Source organism: Sturnira hondurensis, unplaced genomic scaffold, assembly GCF_014824575.4.
Source record: "Sturnira hondurensis isolate 20B ecotype Veracruz unplaced genomic scaffold, ASM1482457v3 Scaffold0014302, whole genome shotgun sequence".
Classification (NCBI taxonomy): Eukaryota; Metazoa; Chordata; class Mammalia; order Chiroptera; family Phyllostomidae; genus Sturnira; species Sturnira hondurensis.
In genome coordinates this window covers 5,989,323-6,001,843 of record NW_028086933.1, presented here as the reverse complement: position 1 = coordinate 6,001,843, position 12,521 = coordinate 5,989,323, and the positions used below count along the sequence as shown (strand labels likewise).

Genomic DNA, 12,521 nt, shown 5'->3' with positions numbered 1-12,521 from the left:
GTAAAAAAATAGTAGTGGAACAAATTTTAGTGTATTTGAAGAGTTTACTCTGAAAGAAGAACTGAGAATTTTATATTATTGAGAGAAACAAAAGGGAAATGTTAAGAGTTGCATAATAACTCTAGCCAACAGCCAAGTTCCAACCGTGCAGATTTCATTATTCTGAGCTCTTAATCACCAGTGCTAGGCAGGCAGGGGCTGCTTTATGCATAATATAAACATGTCAGCTGGAAGGGAGAATGGGCCCAGGGCTGGGAGAGAGTCAGGCAGGGCTGGGTTGGGCTTCCCTACATCAAGACTTCACAGAAGGATAGCTCTAGGTTGAAATTGCCTTTCGTCATTCAAGTCAACACTATTTTTTTCAGTTGAATGTTTTGATTAAAACACAAAACAGAGGAGATTAAGTAACAGAAAGGACACTACACAGAAATCCAGGAATGTAAATAATACAGACGTGCTTTCTTTAAACATTCACTTATCATTCGCCAGAGCCCTGTGTTAATGGAGACCTACACAAGATCATGCTCTCTCTAGTGTTTTTTTAAAAGATTTTATTTATTTACCTTTAGAGGGGAAGGGAAGGAGAGAGAAGGAGAGAAATATCAAATTTGGATATTATAAATATCAATGTATGGTTGCCTCTCATGAGTCCCCTGCTGGGAACTGGCCTGCAACCCAGGCATGTGCCCTGACTGGGAATCAAACTGTGATCATGTGGTTCGCAGGCCCACGCTCAATCCACTGGGCTACACCAGCCAGGGCTCTCTAGTGTTTTTTAAACTCAATGTCAGTGGGGGAAGTGAGCCAGGATTAGATAAAAACTTTCTATCTATCCATTGCAACTTAACAAATGTTGCCCCAGTTAAAAAATAAAGAACAACCCTGGCTAGTGTAGCTCAGTGGATTGAGCATGGGCTGTGAACCAAAGGGTTGCCAGTTCGATTCCCAGCCAGGGCACATGCCTGGGTTGTGGGCCAGGTCCCCAGTATGGGGCATTTGAGAGGTAACCACACATTGATTATTTCTCTTTCTCCTTCTCTTCCCCTCTCTCTAAAAATGAATAAATAAAATCTTAAAAAAAAAAAAGGACAGATAAAAACTAGCTTAAAAAAAGCAAAAAAATTCCAGGATAGGTTTCAAAATCACCACAAATAAACTGTGTGGTATACTCTCAGCACGCTGGCTATCTGCTTTCATCAACAAATATGCCCTGTAACCTCTCCTTCGATGACTCTACTTTTGCCATTACTTCTCCTCAAATGCCCTTTCTCTTGACCCTGACCCTGGAATTGTCCTCCACCTTTAGGACTCAGGCAGTCTTAACTAGTTAAGAAAACATAGACTGAGCACTTAGTGGGTGCCAGGCCTACAGGTTCGCAGTAGTGAATAAGCCAGATGTAGTTCTTGCCCTCAGGAACCTCATAGTCAGGTGGGGAGAGACAACTGAACAGGTAGGTGCAATCATACATTTGTTAAGTTTCTTGAAGGGAAAAACAAAGGGGTCTTATGGGAGAAAATAATGGGTAGGGGCTTGCAGGGAAGCCCCACTTTCCTCCTATTGGAAGAATGAGAAGGGTCTGGCCACAAGATGGGAAAAGAAGCAGGCCCAGAAAAGCAGGAATGACGGGAACTGGTGAAACGGAAGGCCAGAAAGGCCGGCAGGGCCAGATCATACACTCGCTGCCTTTTAGGCCACCATCAGGAGTGGGATTTTATTCTAGATGAAAATAAATGGATTTATTCTCACGTCAGCGAGAAGCCACTACATTGCTGCAGGCAGAGGAGTAACAGGTTCTGACTTGCTTTTGGGAAGTGTCACGGACACCCTGAGACTGCTGTGTGGAGAGCACGCTGCGGGGCATGCAAGCGGCGGCAGGAGGACCAGGCAGGAAGCTCCGATGCACTCACTGTACTTAAAACACGCTCCCTTTATACTGTATTCATGGCATTCCCAGTCGTAATATTAATAATTATGCTTATATGTATTTCCCTTTCACACCACCAGGATTATACATTTTTGACAACAGAAACTGTTAGTCACCGTCAAATCCTCAAGGGTTTTCGTAGCGCCTTGGCCATATGTGGCTTTCAGTAAACATTATTTCAATGGAATATAAAAATACAGCCATCCCACCCTCCTTAGGAAAACTTCCACCTGGGGCTGGCAGAGAACTTGCACTCGTCTGTCTCTGATGAATGATCATTAAGCCTGTGGCCTCGAAAACAGTAGCATGTGGCTAAGCCTGCAGTGGGCGAGAGGAACACCTTGAGGGACATCTGTGTGACTCATCATGAGAGTGGTGTTTGACAGATGGCCTCGCACCAGCCATGGCTCCTCATCAGGAAAAGCATCAGTAACCATGGGAACCACCAGGGAGCAAGGACCAGGCCCCTTCACCAAACGGAAAGGTGGGGCAGGGGAGAGACTCAAGACAGTCTGGCAGGAAGGAGTGCTTTAGGGCCAGATCTGATTTAGAAGAAAAAAAAGGAAATATCACGTATTGCACTTTGGTGCCTAGAATCCATTTATGAATCTTAACAGCATTGACATATAAGGGCCTTACAAAATTCTCATCCACTTTTAGACTTTAACATGCTAACTGAAAAAATCCCTGATGCTTTTCAGCGAGCCACTACTTGGCGAAAAGAAAAGGGAAAAAGGCAGGTACGTGTATCCACCACATACAAAGAATGATTTAGAATTGAAATGAAAGTGATTCTTGCATGAGGGAGTTCAATCTGTGCCTGAAAGAGCCACATCACAATCAGCTGGACTTCAAGGCTTTTGGATCCCCCTGCACCCATGTCTCACTAAAATTAACCTCAGGTAGCTAAGGATAAGGAGCAACCATATACCAGAAATCTGAAGGATTTCTGCCAAACTCATTTCTATGGAGCCAAGTGAGATCACTGGAGACCAGCAGACAGCCCATTTCCACAGGGAACAGAGTCTGCCTGGGCAGTAAGCAGGATGCTCTTCAGGAGAGATGCCCGTAATATGCAATTATTATATCGTTATAATGATAACTGCCTGACATGGGACAAGGGTGGAAAGAGGAGGTCGTGGAGCCACTGGAAAGCCATTAGGAAACCAGCATGCGGCCATGGGTAAGGAACAGCCCCAGTGATTGTCCCTTGCTTAGAATGGACCAGACAGACAGCACAGAGCATGGAGAAGATTCTGTTTTGGCTTTTTCCAGCCTGTTCAACCATGCCATTTCAGCTTTGACATTGCAGCGGGAGTGACTGATCTTGTGATATTAATGTGAGAGGGAGCAGAGCGAGGGCGTGCAACCTGTAAGACTGAACACTTGTACATCCTCAGTGACGAAATTACTCATCTTTGTCCTTATCTTACCTTCAAAAGTTCTTTCAAACTGTACTTCATTGAATAGCTTTGCCTGTGCACTCCAGAACTGGGCTGGTTCCTGGGTCACTGTGGAGCCCCACCTTGGCCTCTGACAGAGCCTCAGATTATCTAAGCATTTGGAATATGCTTTGCTCTTTGGTCAGCATGAATCCTTTTTTTAAAAAAATATGAATTGAACAAACAGGCCATTCAACATATGGTCTATTAAAAACCCTGAGACACAGAAAAGGACAAGCAATTAGATATACAGAGGAAATATCTATTGAAGTAGATATACTATAAGAAACAGCAGAAGAAAAATTAAAAAAAATCTGATTGATGTACTGATCATGCAAAATAAGATAATGCAAGTATATAAACTAATATCAGATGAGGCTATAAGTAGGCAAACTACTTAATCTCTCTAAGCCTCTATTTCCTTATTTTTAAACTGGGGATAATTACCTCTCACAATGGGTTGTTGTGAAGATTAAAGTAGATAATGCTTGTAAAGTATTTTAATCACCGTGCCTGCCATTAAGAGAAGGCTCAATTTGTCTTATCTATTAAGATTGTCATGATTTAATGTTATGTTTACGTTGTGCTTGCAATAACACAGAGAAATGCTAATGTTATACCATGAGAGGGAAAGTGCAGGATAGTAATCTGAAGCATAATTGATGGAAACTACGTAAAATAAACAGATATGTGTAACTCAGATAAAATTGGGACGTCTTCCTGAGTCTTTCTGTTGAACTACCACCTTAGCACAGTGACATATCTGAAATGTGGTTTACATAATATACCCAGCATGTCGCAGCAAAACTCCTAAAAAAGAGTCCCACGTCTCATAGCAACTGCTCAGATCTGTCTCTCTGCCTCTCAGGAAGAACCCAGATCTTTTCATTTCAGGTGCTTCTTCTTCCCCTCTTACACGGCCGGCCAATTGCATTTCTATCCTTTATTCCCCTCTGCCAACGAAATGGATCTTCCTTGGGACCCACCCTTTTCTGGGGGGAGGGGAAATGGGTGAGCATTAATAGGTGAATGCTTATCGTTTAATAATCGGCATCTCTGTCATCTAAAGAGAAGCAACGCCAACCTCTTCCTCCTGCAACAACAACACACGGAGAAAAAAATGGGAGGGAGACACTAAACAGACCAGAGCGACTGTTGCTAAACAACGGACTCGAACTTGTTGCAATTTTTCTACTTTCTTTTGGTTTCCAAATTTTTTGCAGTAAAAATATATTACCTTTCTTTGGCAAACCGAGATAAAATTCACATGCCATACAACATCACCCTTTTAAAGTGTACAATGCAGGGTGTTTTATTGTATTCACAAAATTGTAAAACCATTCTCACTATCTAACTCTAGAACATTTTCATCATCTCAAAAGGAAAAACCCTGTGCTCACTAGCGGCCATTCCCATTCCCCTTCTTCTCAGGGCTGGAAGTCACTCATTTACTTTCCATCTCTATGGATTTGCCTATTCTAGGCATTTCTTATAAATAGAATCATATAATATGTGGCCTTTGGTGTCTGTCTTCTACTTAGCATGTTTTCAAGTTCATCTATGTTGCATCTATGTTCATCTATGTTGCATGTATTAGTACTTCAACACTTTTTACTACTGAATAACATTTTCACATATATTACTTCTATAATGGGAAAATAGTTTAGTTTTTACAAAAGTAACGAATATGCAAATACAACCATTCTTTGTTAATTCTAATAACAGTACTGATACAATTCAGTATAAGACATGATTTTTAATGATACATAAATTATTTTTCAAAACCATATATTTATAAAGCGTAGTGAGCCTGTAAAACTTGTTTTTTTTCCTGACTCAGACTCTGAAGTAAAGCTATCTTGCTGAGTATCAGACAAAAATCGAATGACATAGAGACAGGTGTGGTCACCCAGGACACATATGAACAATTCTATCTCAGAAAGAAGATGAAAAATTCTTGGCTCTTAAATTTTGAGTGTTCAAAGACAATACTTTTAGGACTGAAATGAGTAATTTTAAGAACCCTGTTTGGAAATATAGCCCATGAACTATTCTGTGAAAATCAAGTAAGACATTTTAAGCTTGGATCAATGTAGTTCAATTCAATTTTACCCTCATTAAGAAGAAAGAAATCCCTAACTTGTTAGTAGTCACACTGTATGTGTATAGTATTTGTGTACCTGCAAATCAAAAGCACATACCGATACACACTGGATGCACAAACTTATATTACCATCTTTACTTGTTGAGGCAGATTCTACATATCTTCAGTTATAAGGAAGAGAGCTCCGGCAAAGCTGACTGCAGCTAGCTCATAAAAAGTAAGGGTTCAGTGAAAAATCAAATTCTATAAATGAATGGCTTAGCCTGAACACAGACGTAATGCATGTCAAACACACTGAGAGGGCAGTGGGTGGTGGAGAGAAGCGGAACGCTTGTGGTGTTCTTGATCTCGGTGCTGGTTACACAGGTAGTTGTGCTTGCAAAAATTCATCGAACTGTCCATTGGTGATCTTTATATATTTGGCTATGTATGTTATACTTCAATAATTTTTTTAAAGTTAAAATGGCAACAAAAGACCCTACCCACCAGATCTGGAGGGCTTGTTGTCCTCACGTGGGTGATCCTATGCTAAGGACTGAATCAGAAGGTTTTGTCAAGAATAATTAAAATATTGGTCAAGCCTTTAAACAATCAAAATTGTGTTTGAGAAAGTTAATACCAAATCGGCAGACAAAACATGCTTAAAAATCCATCTTTATGAAGAAAAGCCTCTATAGGGTTCTGTGGCAACTTTTCCCATGAGAGCATTCTCTAAAGATGTCACTGGGCCAGCTTTTGTACTACCAGAGAGACCACTTGCTGTGAAACCTTCAGATATGATGACAACCACACAATTGCATTTAATCATTTATGAGACTATAATACGACAGTTAGGATTAGGTTATGCTCTGATTGAAGCTAATGAAGAAAACTGTTTTGTTCCCCCTAGAATTTCCTAGCAAAGTTAGCACATAAATGCAAAAGTGCTAGTGGACAAAACCCAGACTGCTTAAAATCTCATATTTTATTCCAGATTACTGGCTGACGTCAATATATAGATTCTCACTGGTGTTTTCAGGACATGTTCCTATATTTTCCAACTCTTGGTGGAAGTTATTACATGAAAGATCGTCCATTTTTAAAAAGCAGGATGGGGCACTATTTGTGGCATTGGAGGATGCTACTATTATTCAGGAGTGCAACTGGCACTCAAAAGACTTTAAAATGTCCATGAGTTTCACCAGCTATAAGACTTCATTCCTGGGAAAATAAGTAGGATATACAAAAAGATTCCATTAAAATGGATGTCCATCATATCACTGTTTGTGGAAATAAAATGCTAGAAACAATTTCAGAAATACAACTACAGTGGATTGGTTAAAACAACAACAATAAATGTTCACATAATAAGAGAGAATATAGCCACCCAAACTGTATTATAGGAGTACATTTATTGTTATAGTTAGATATGCATGGGAAATCTTTAAAGGAAAAAGATTATAAAAATATTTACAGAATAACATCGTTCCTTAAATATTACGTGCCTAAATATACACAGAAACATTTGGTATAGAGGTACATTAAAATGTGAATGCCAACTAGACTTATAATGAATTTTATGTTTTTTCTTATCTACTCTTACAATGGATTTTATTTTTTTTCTTATCTATATATCCCATCTTTTCTATAGTGGACATGTGTTCTTTTATAACAATGAGTTTTACAGAAAAGTGAGGGTGAGAAAGTAGGAAAACCCAAGACTAGAATGTTCTTCTTTTATTCTATGGAATAATGTCTACTCTTGACCTTCTCTCTGCATATCTTGAGAGCTTTACGTGACGTGCCTTTCATATCGTAGGAGATAGTCCTGCTGTTCCCGGAAACTCTCGATTCTGAGCAGACATCCCACTCATCATCCATATCATTTTGGAGCTCAGGGTCATTCAGCTCCCTCAACTTACATCAAAGAAGAATCTATCATCTCAGTAAGCCCGAACAAGAAAACTACACAGCCACTCCGCCTAGAACAATGCAGCAAGAAGAGGTGCAGAGCACCAGGGCAGGAGCAACACAACACGATAATCTCCTTCTCTAATCTTTTCAGAGCAAGTCATCACACTTGAGAGATTTCAATTCGCTTTCAGAAAAGGGTCCCTGGTCTACCTCAAATAAACAGATTTTTTTAAAAAAAGATTAGAATCTAAAATATTCTAGGGGTTCATTGTTCATTTTTGTTTAATACACACAAAGGGAAACAATTCCCCTTCCTTGAAGCCTCTTTCTAGGAGCCTGAATGATCTGCTGCCAAATTGAGCCTTGGCTACATCTCCATCATGCCTATTATTTCTCCACACTATTGATGCAAGGCCAACTCTCACTCCCATTCAGAGCACATGAGAACAGATGTCTCGATGAAGGGGGAGTTGGTGAACCTATATGAAAAGAGCCAGGAGAACACTCTGTACTGAAAGGAAGCCCAGCTTCATGGCGTATGGTACTAGAAGCTCTCTGTCATGTGAACGAATCAATGGCCTTGGTCATACTGCATGAGAAATAAATGAGATGAGAAGGAGTGTAGAGAAGACAATCCAAGATTGAGGTCTATTTACGGAACGAAATATTACACAGCACCAAAAATGCATGAACTACTGCTGCATAACACACACATAGCATTGAGGGGGAAAGCCTGACACAAAAGAGATTTTGTTTCTACAAAAGCTCAAAATCAGGCAAAACTCACTGATGGCATTAGAAATCAAGGCAGTGGCTACCCAGTTGGGGAGTGACAGAACAGGGGTTTCCGAAGGCCTTCTGGGTGGTGACGTTCCGTTTCTGTATGTAGGTGCTGGTTATGTGGGTATGTGCAGATTGTGACAGTTCTTGAAGTAATATACTTATGATTCGTGTATTTTCTTTAAATAAGATACGTACCAGTGAAATATTTTATATTCCGATTCCTGGGCCCTAACACAGAGTGACTAACACGGTAGGTTACGTATTTCCTGGGGTATGCTGACGTGTAGCAAAGGTTGAGAGCCACTGGAACAGACAACCTACACCTAGTGGCATTCTGGAGCCAGTCCCTGCTCGCCCATGAGGGCCGGTTGTGAAGATTTTAGGATTTTTGCAAGCCTGTTAAAATAGGGTCTGTGTTAATAATTAAATTAAAGTTTTGATTAAATAAAGTAGACTAAAAGAGAGGCCCTGAATACTCAAAACTCATCATTTTCTATTTATTTTACTGTTGTCTGTAGTTTTGAGGTGATTAATGCCAATTTTATCTGCATGGTGAAAACACTGTATCGTGGGGTGTTACTGCCCCATGGCTTTGCAACTCTATGCTCTTAATGACAGCTTGAAACTGGCTATGGGGGAGTATTTATACAATAGAAGTTACCAACCACTGCATGAAATCTTTAATGATCTGGTGATTGGCTTAAGAAAATGATTAAAAACTGTTAATAATGTAGAGTAAACTTAAAAGCATTGTATGTGTAGCTGCTATACTGTGAATAGCACATTTAAGGAAATATCCTTACAGTATTCAAAATCCATCATCTGGTTTATTGAAGAAGAAGTCATTCATATTTTCAATACATATATACAGTTCTGACATGTGACTTTGCTGTTTCACCTTTGTCTAACACCAAGAAAACTATCAGCCAATGTTTGTGTGTGAGTTACAACCTCTTTGTCAATTGTATCATAGGTAGGCTTTGGATAAAAGACTTCTGCAAAAAACAAACAACATTCTGTGAAACCCAATGGGCTATATGGAATTTACAATAAAGAGTATTGTCTATCTCATTACTGTTTGTAAAGTATATGCTATACACATTCTTTATGTCAGTAAAATTTATGATCAACTTACGTAAGTACACAAATGCATTTTTCCCCCAGAGAACTGGTTGATTTACCAGCACACCTCTGTCTACATTCCTCCCATATTTAAGATTCCATGACTCTCTATTATGATTTAAGAAACAAGCAAACAAAATAAGGTGGGAGTTTAATTTTAAGGCATGAGTTTGAGCATAAGGTACAGTAACGACTGTAAAATAGGAACCTCACCACTCAAAATGCAGTTCTCAGACCAGCAGAACGGGCATCCGTGGGGAGCTTGTGGGAAATAGCTAATCTCAGGCCATACCCCAGAACTCCTGAATCAGAATCTGCATTTTATCAAGATGCCCAGGTGATTTTGTGTGCACACCAAAGTTTGAGGAGCACTGCTTTAAAAATAAACTCCTTGGGCCCTGGCTGGTGTGGCTCAGTGGATTGAGCCCTGGCCTGTGAACCAAAGGGTCTCCAGTTAGATTCCTAGTCAGGGCACATGCCTGGGTTGTGGGCCAGGTCCCCAGTAGGAGACGCACGAGAGGCAACCACACATTGATGTTTCTCTCCCTCCCTTCCCCTCTGTCTCAAATAGATAAATAAATAAAGATTCTTTAAAAAATCCCTTCATGATGTGAGCTGAAACTTATATAACCAATGTGAGATTAGCAATAAGGTTAGGGACAATCTAGCGATTAGTGGTGATCTGTAAGCACCTAAAACCAGTTCAGCCACTTCACAACACTTGGGGAAAACACATACTTGCTACCCCTAAACCTGAGGAAAAGGACCTACTACATCTTGCAACATACATGTGTCAAATATTGAAAGGGCAACTGTACCACTAGAAAAATAAAGGCTATTCTAGGTTACTCAGATTATAACTTTAAAGAAAAAAAGAGTACAAAAAAGAAAAAAATCGTAACAGTAGCTTTCTTCCTTGTACGTGATGAATAGGACATGTTGCCAAAGACTCGGCTTGGAAAAGTCAAATCAGGGCAGCAAGTGCCACATGGCAGAGTGTGGCAGCTGGGGAGAGGGGTGTGATGAGACACTTACCAGAGATGTCATTTAGGCCAGGGCAGTTATCAAGTGCCGAGGGTGAAGGGGGAAATTGTAGTGCTTATGCCTTTGCTATCAACATATCAGTCAGCAACACAGGACAAAAAGTAAAGCCAGGGCCAGCACACAGAAAATACTCAATACTAGGGTTAGCTGAAATGATGGGAGGAAAGTGTCACATATTTTCAAATTGAAAGCAAAAATGTTCTACTGGCCATACTATGCTCTGGGAATAATTTCTTAGTTATATGGTTGAAAGCATTATAGCTGCTTTGAGATGCAAAGGTCTGTGTGGAAAACACGTTAGATACTTAAATTGTGTCCAGAAGGAAATGACGGCCACAAATCTCCAAGAAGAGCTTGGTATTAGTTTGTGGCAGAAACTGGAACAGTGAAATAATTCAAGTAAACTTTGGCAATCCTGTGTCAAGAAGACAAATCAAATTTAATTTTGATTGGGCCACTGGTACCAGAAAGAATATCGTGCCTGTTTTTACTCAAGGTAAAAAGCTACTAAAACCATCCATTGTGATATCAGATTTCAAATGACTCCAGGACATTTAGGGGTAAAAAGGTAGAACTGCTCTAATGTGTTACAACATTTTTCCCTGAAATAATCTAGAATGGCTAAGAAGAGAACTAACCCTTATTGAATTCCTACCATGTGCTCCATGTGTGTGATTTCATATCATGCTCGGAATCCTCTGGGTGGCGTGATACTGTCCCTATTTTACAGATTAGAAAAATGAGCTTCCAAGAAAGTACTTCAGCCACGTCACATAGTAAAAACCTGGAGCCCCGCGAACAAAATTAAAGAGTTCCTTACTTGATTAAAGCAACTTGCTCAACAAAGCTTGGCAGGGATCGGAGTATGGGGCTGCTATGTCTTGAATAAGAGGAAAGGATTGTTCTCCATCAGTGCCAATGATGATAAGTGAGGGTTCTCTCAGTACCCAACATAACTTTACATGGCTGGATCCTCTTATCACCCATTTCTGGATGTATCTTAGGTTTCGGATGTATTGCATAGTTGATGGTTGTAATTTTGGCTAAGCTGGAGGGTTTAGATGACTTGGCATTTTCCTGCTAGCATTATGTGATAGAACTGAGCCCTGAGCTGGGACTTGGAAGCCTGGGTTCCACTCCAGATGTGCCACTGTTAACTATGAAAGTGGGTAATTCTAACAGTTCTCTAGGCGGCAGTTATTTTTCATGTACATGAGGTTAGACTGAGTTCCTTAAGAATTTTCTGGATCCATGATTCAACCCCCACCATGACTGAACTGTTTAAGATAGAGACTTCCACCAGAATGTATTAGAAATGACCTGAAGAGTTAACAAATTTGTTGAGGCAAGCTTGCTATATGGTTCAAGTTACATTAAACTTAAAAAAAAACATAAAAATAATTATGCAACTCCTATACTTTACCATCTTCAGGAATAACCTGCAATAAAATGGCTTAAAGTGTTATTTTTATTCCTAGGCATTCCTTTAAAATGCATATATCGACAAGTTCTTAGATCTGGGTGAAAACCCAAGTTCTACCTCCTACTAGCTCTTTGACTTAACATATCTGAATTCCCTATTTTGCTTTTGTAAAATTGATAATGAACATCAGCTGTCGTGTAGTAAAAGTGTCTGGCTTCTAGTAGGAGCACAGGTGTTGGGTTTTGATTTCCCAGGGGTAGTTAGGAGTTGGAACTAAGGTTGGGTATCCATTCAAGGGAAATTTCTCCAGAGGGGTGCCACCTGAGCTGGTAACCTCATTAGAACTGGGAACTTGTCACGAAGAGTGTTTGTGCAGGAAGTAAATTCAGACGCAGAACGGAGAAATATAATTGCTTCTTGTGGACATACTGGCATCTCTCTCTTTTTAAAAAAATTTAAATTCACCCCTGAAGGGGTAAAACCTTACCAAAGTATTTGAAGACCAGAGGTTTTTTTTTTTTTTTTGACATTTGAAAAGCATGGCTGTCATATCCACTTCGTTGCAGTGTCTTACTTGCCCATTGCCCAATGTCTGCCCTATGTGCATGGGAACAAAAGCTTCTAGGAAAAGGAGAAGGTGACTCACTTTGCTTATATAATAAAACACCAAACAAATCTGATGATGACATGTAAATACCTCATCCACACACATGCCACCCACTTGAGCGACTGCCTCATGTCCTTCCCCTTCCCTTCCACCTCTCCTCCACCTGTACTCGCACACG

At 40.1% G+C, this 12,521-nt stretch overlaps 1 protein-coding gene across 9 annotated transcripts in view; it reads right to left on the bottom strand.

The window, feature by feature from the left end:
• RHOBTB1 (Rho related BTB domain containing 1) overlaps positions 1-12,521 on the bottom strand; it is a 107,054-nt gene that overhangs the window by 47,420 nt on the left and 47,113 nt on the right. Inside the window, exon 1 of one of the 9 annotated variants that reach the window (XR_005068876.1) lies at positions 12,224-12,244. The exons of the other annotated variants lie outside the window; for them this stretch is intronic. The gene's annotated coding sequence lies outside the window, so the exon portion shown is untranslated. Of the gene's footprint in view, positions 1-12,223; positions 12,245-12,521 lie in introns of those variants that run through there. 9 annotated transcript variants of the gene reach the window in all.